Source organism: Tauraco erythrolophus, chromosome 1 (genome assembly GCF_009769465.1).
Source record: "Tauraco erythrolophus isolate bTauEry1 chromosome 1, bTauEry1.pri, whole genome shotgun sequence".
NCBI lineage: Eukaryota > Metazoa > Chordata > Aves > Musophagiformes > Musophagidae > Tauraco > Tauraco erythrolophus.
This window is the reverse complement of record NC_141465.1, coordinates 17,184,763-17,191,153: the sequence shown is the minus strand read 5'-3', so window position 1 is coordinate 17,191,153 and position 6,391 is coordinate 17,184,763.

The following is a 6,391-nucleotide window of genomic DNA, read 5'->3' as shown; positions in this document are numbered from 1 at the left end:
GTGAGCTTGCTGTGCACTCTCCTCACTGCCCTAAGGGTCTTGAACTCAACCATTTCATGGTCACTACAGCCAAGGCTGCCCTTGAGTTTCACATTGTCTACCAGCCCCTCCTTGTTGAAGAGAACAAGGTCCAGCATAGCACCTCTTCTTGTTGGTTGCTCTATCACTTGGAGAAGGAAGTTATTATCAATGCATTCCAAGAACCTCCTGGATTGCTTATGCCCTGCTGTGTTGTCCCTCCAACAGATATCGGGGTGGCTGAAGTCCATCATGAGGACCAGGGCTCGTGAACATGAGGCTGCTCCTATCTACCTACAGAGGGCCTCATCCGTTCAGTCTTCCTGAAGTATGCTAGTCTCAGCTATTACCTCTTTATTCTTGTAGGACAACAGCAAGGGAATGGATGTTCCCTGCTTGCCCTCTCTGCTGCTTCTGATTTTATAGACCGCTTTCAAAAACTGTTCAGCAAATTCTCAGCTGAAGTATTCAGCCCTTTTCAGACAGGCTGCATTGATTTATGCCAGCTGGGGTCCTGGCCCTCTATCCTTACCGAAAACGCAGGATGACCTCTAAAGACTAGGTAAGCTTTGTGAAAACACCTCGCGTAGTGAAGGTCAGTGTGTGTCTCAGGCATTTTCTGTTCCTGCAACACATACACAGCAACAGTTTCCAGCTCAAAAATTTCTTCTCAAGACAAAAAATGGCAAGTCAAAGTAGGCATGAATCCACTGACCAACAACTTGTCACAAAGAAATTTGTTCCATGGCGTTCAAGGGATGTTTCGAATGAGACAATCAGAGTAGCTCAGGCTTAATACAGCTTTACATCATTAACAGTTAATGTTGAGCCAGAACAGTGGAGTAAGCCGTACTTATTGCTGGTCAGATAGTCTGCAATGGCCAAGGAAAAAATAATCATTAAAGGCAAGAGGAGATTAAAGTGAGGTGACAAATGTCTGAGTGCTTGTTTTTCTAAAAATTGTAGATTTACTTGGCAGTGCTCACAGCCCGTTTATTCACTAATACTCACAAGAGGAAGGATAATCCTGTTCCTTCACCAACTTGTTTGTAGCAAATCATCTCCTTTCCTTAACCTCTGCTCAGGTGACTGTGGGCACATGAAGCATTGAGCACACGTCAGGAAGGGACTGGCCTTCTGCTTCACAGGTGGCACCAGGAGTCCAGGACATGGAGGTTCATTTGCCACCAGGGGCATGACTCCCCGGCCTTCTGCAAACCAAAGGAAAGACAGAAGGAACCACAGCAAAAACATAAGAAAACCAAGGAGGAAGCAGTGCTGTCTCTCCCTCCCAGGGCCCCAAGCTTGTTGGACACGCTGTCACAAGCCCTTTGCCACGGAGACCCTCACCAGGACACCGCAGAGGACGGTGTCCCCATGAGTTTCTCCTTAAGTGTTGCTCCTAACACAAACCTACGTATAGATGATGTCATTTGGCCCCGAGGCATCATGATAGGAATACAAGATGCTGCCTTATCAATGCTGCAGCTTGCTTTTTTTCTCCAGGGTGAAACCACAAGGTTAGATTCTGCCTTTGTCGTGCCCCAACAGCTCAGCAGAGAAAATCAAGCTCCTGAGGTTACCAGCTTGTGTGAGATAAACCAAGGGCTGCTTTCCCTGCTACTGGCTTCTCTGCCATGCGGGTACCTATACTGCTGGAGAACATGTTACCCTGGGTACCAGGCTGGAGTTAATTTGCAGTGCCGGCAATAGATGGAGGGTCCTTAACCCATAGGTGAAACCTAACATGTGTTTTGATTAAAGCAGTCTCTGAGCATGGCAGGTTTTTGTGCTAACGATGACAGCCACATACTTGAACAACAGCCACCCCCTCTTCTTCCAACAGTCCTTATTTAGAAAAAAAAAAGGAAACCCAATGAGCTCAAAGCCTGCTGATAGTTAGCGCCTGTGCTCCTCACCCACCTCCACAAACCACCACCGTGTCTGCCCTCCATGGTGACCGGCTATACTGTGCCTGGCCACCTGTGGTCATACAGCACTTTTTTGTGCCAAAAGAAAGACTCGGAAGGGGAAACAGCCCTTCTGCTGCATTCGCCAGCACAGCTTAGCTAGCGAGCTGCACAAACCTGGGTCTGAGAAACAGCGACGGCACCCTGCCGCGTGGCCAGCAGCAGGGCGTGCAGCCAGAGCAGCCAGAGAGCAGCGGGGTTTTACCCCTCCCAGCTGATGAACCCAGGGGGGTACTGAAACCAGTCAAGCTGCTTACATCAGAGAGCAGAAACAAAAATCCTACCTGTGAGCGTGGCTGGGAAGGGAAATGAGACATGGGCTGCCTCCGCCTGCCTCTGTTTGCCAAGAGGGATCTGTGTTCCCAAGTCCCCTGCGCAGGGCTGAGATCCTTGCTTACAAAGTATGGCGGCTCACAACAACGTTTCCTGATGCTGCCCAGTGTTTCCAAAGGTGGTCTCTGGTTTAAGGCAATTCATCTACAAGGGATGTATTTATTTTTCAAGAGCTACCAAGCAGTTCTCTGTCCTGTCCTGGGAACTAAAAAAACTCCAATCTTTACTGCACTTCAAAGTGGCCTTACAAAGACAGAGCCCGCTTTTGGAAATGTGGGTTGCAATGCCAGAAAAGACTGAGGGTCTTGACAGGGACGCAAGGAGACACACACTCTCCTGGGCAGGTGGATATTCAGGCTGGATTGGCACCATCCGATGGGCTCTAGAAATAGAAAGTTTTGCTTAGTCCCTGCAGTCAAAACATCTGCTTCACAGCTCTTGGCCCTGGGACCTTGACCCTGAATTCAAGTGCAGCTCTCAAAGGCAACATAGACCTAAGTTCCTCTAAAAGTAGGAGACAGAAGTAGCATTTCTGCATGTACAGGGCATACACTACAATAATTTTTATTTCAAAAGCACAAACCTTTCAAAATATCCTACAAGATGGCCAATGGCATTGTATGTGTCCATGCTTCGGCGACAGTTTTTTGCTCTCCTGCTTTACCCATTAGGCGATCCCAAGATGCAACGCACCATTGGGCTACAAAGTTCACACACAGGTGATCTCTTTTATGTGAAAGGAGTCATACTGAGGCCCCTTTACCTCCTTCACCAACATAAGTGGTGAAACCAAAGCACTGCTGTTACCTCTTCAGCTTTTATCCCTCACTAAGAAGCTAAATAGACACTAGTTCTGGTGTTAGAGTGCCCTTTTTTGGTTTAGCTTATGCAGCTTGTGAAGGGATTTTTGCTAAACTGAAGAAACCCAAACTCTCAGTTGCTGGCACCCTGGGATGTAAGAGCTGAGGGTGGGAGGTGGGTTGCAGCAAGGTAAAACCCCATCAGCGTAGCTACACCTTGGTATCTGGTAAAACTACCGCGTATAGACAAGGCCTCGGTTTCAGCATGGGCTTATCCTCTCCTGTTGCATGGTCTCCCATGCCACACTTAGCCTCTAGTCTGACATTAACAGAACTGTCCCCAGACTTACCTCTTCTAACCTATCCGCCCCTCTCTGTTCCCCTATGCCTCGCGCACAGACAGGGTCCTCTGATCTGGTCTTTGTTGCTGTGGCAGACTTCTTCATGTCCACTGCCGCTCATCATTTTCACGTCCACTGTTTCACTGAGTGTCCAGCCCTCCTCAAACTCCAACCACCCAAAAACACTTTTCTCACATGAGTCTATTCTTCCTTTCCTTCCCTTTCCAGGGACTTGAACCTACCGGGGACACAGGTGGAGTGAGTGATGTCATACACACTGAAATACTGGGAAGCCCACAGTGCCCTTGAAGGGCTGGAGGACCAGGAACTCCCAGGCTCCAGCCCCCACTCATCTCTGTCTTTTTGTACCTTTGGGTTGAATGCTTGGATCCCCCATCAGATGCCAAAGCAGTGATTGAAAGCTGCTCGGTGTTATTGCTGTTATTGTTTCACATTGCCTTCCTTGATGGCGCATTAGATCTCGTGCGGGACAAATGCCTCAGTGCCTGCCGGAGCTCGCTTTCCCTCCCCTCAGCCCCCTGCCAGCACTGGCTTTCAGGGTGCCAGCTGTCACTCGCTCCGTGTCCTTCCCGCCGAGACGCAGGCGTATCAGCGCAGCAACAAAGGCGCACGGGCAGGAAGACAAAGGCATTTGGAGAGCTGGAGCGGCACCAAGGGAGCAAGGAATAGCAAGCAAGGAGAGCTCTTCAAAGAGGAACATCAAAGCATCAGAGATGGAGAGAGAGCTGGGAATGACAGATCTGGTATAAAGAGCCATCTATCTCCCAGCTCTTACTATGTAAATTACTCCTGCTCACTGGCTGCCGCGTTAATTGCTAATATTTTTTTGAAGCATCTCCTCTGTGCCAAGGAACCAGGCCTTCTGTCCCCCTCCTGCAATGGCATCGATGGCAGGGATGTCTCCTACTGTGTGGGAGCTGTGCTGGCCACAGCGTGCCAGGGCAGTGAGCGATTCCTCGGGATGGGGCAGCTGCACCAATAAGAGTGAGGGACCAGCAACCTGCTCTTTGGTTGGCCTTTTCTCCATCTGCCCTCCCTGGCTTCCAAGTTTCTCCACAGGCTTCTCACTGTGCTGTTACCCTCAGTCCTCCCATCCCGTCTGCCCACATTATTACACTCTCTCCTTCCTGTCCTCCATCCCACTCCTCCTTTCACTTGCCCTTCCTCATCCTTCTCTTCTGGGCGCTCCCTCACACCCTGGCCCCTTTCCACATGCCTGGCTGAGTACAAGCCTGCCAGGAAGGTGCCTTCTTCTACAGCCTGAACAGCACAGTGAGGGGAAAGAGATGCTGGCCAAGGCTGGAGTCAGCAACGCTAAAAGGGAGAGGCTGAGGAAACCCTCGGTGCTTTCTCTTGTCAGGTTTACAGCACTTGAATCTCCCAGTTGAAAAGGAGGTAGAATATAGCACCCAGCCCAGGACCAAGGAGGCGGGCACTATCTTTTGTAGTGTCTCCATCAGCCCGTTTGCCAAAGCCAGAGCTTCTTTCTTTCAGGAGAGAGCTAAGAATTTCACCAATGTCACTGCTTTGAAGTGCACCAAGCCAAAGCTGTTCACCAGAGACTTCCCCTTCCCCTCTTGAGAAGACTTGACTCCAAGGCCAACCACACACACCCTCAGTGAGTCCCTCCTTTCCCTCCACCCACCAACTTCCCTTCTTTCAGCTCTGGTGCCTTTACTGAAAACTGGATACCTTCCCCCTTCCTCAAAAGGGCATGTCCCTATGGGTCCTTTGCCCCTTCCACATCTCAAGCCTCCCAGGCTCAGCATGAGCTCTTCTCCCCATCCCTTCTCCTCCAGTTGTCCGTCACTGACTATTTCCCAACCTGGGGAGTGCTAAGCACAACTACAAGTTAGAAGAGAAAAGCAAATGAATATCTGGGGAGGGTGGGAGGCACAGGGTTACTGCAGGAGGACACAAGGCTACTTGTATCCGGGAGTCTTCCCCACCCTTGATAAAAAAAATCAGGGCTAATGGCTCACCCTAATCCCCACAAAAAGTAGTGAGTTTGGATGCACTGACCTCCCAAGGGTTAAGACGTAATACATTTTCTTCCCTAGTTTTGTCTTGCTTGGTGGAGGGAACAAGGTCCCAAAATTCACCTTACGGGCTGAATACGAGCATGAGAAATTGCAGCCCAAAGGGTCAATTTTCCAGAAATATCTAAGTACTCATGAACGGGGGCTCAAAATGAAAGTGTCTCTCGAGCCATCTCTTTCCTTCACCGCTGTGGTGTGATAATAAGGTGCTTTTTATGTAAGTGACCTATTTTCCAGGGAAGCCAGTTCTCCGAGTGGGGAATTGGAAAATGACTAGTGCAGCAGTTTCGTTCTTTAATATGTTTTCGTTCTCCGCGAGCAACAAGCAGCTACGGTACCCAGAGGACGGAGGAACTGTCTGCTCTCATCAGGGATGCTCCCTGGTGCCCAGCCCCGACAGGAGGTGGGAGGTGAGCCACAGGCGGAGCTCACAAGCAGAGCTTTCCCCTCGTACCTGCTGACAGAAAAGCCCTTTCCTCCCTTCCCAGCCCATCCCAGCTGTTTTTCTGTAAAAATCACTAACGCGAGGTTGGAGGAAGAAACTGAGGAGCCAGAAAGTTGCATGGAAGGGGAACAGTGAGCCAGCTGTGGGCTTCGGGATGAGTTGGGAAATAGGGGTCACGGCTGGTGGTGAGCCCTGGCTGCCCACCGTCAGTGGCGAAACGTGGAGGGAGGGTGGCCAGGCACGCTGAACATAAAATAGAGGGGACAAGGGGGCTGTAAAAGGGAGGGAGGTACGAACACCTCTGAAGAAAGCTGAGCACCAAAAAGACACTGCCTGCTGGCAGTGCTTCAAATTTAGTATAAGCCCAGAGCATGGCTTTAGGGCACCAGAGGGTTTGCTTTCCCAGCTCGAGGAGAGCAATTCC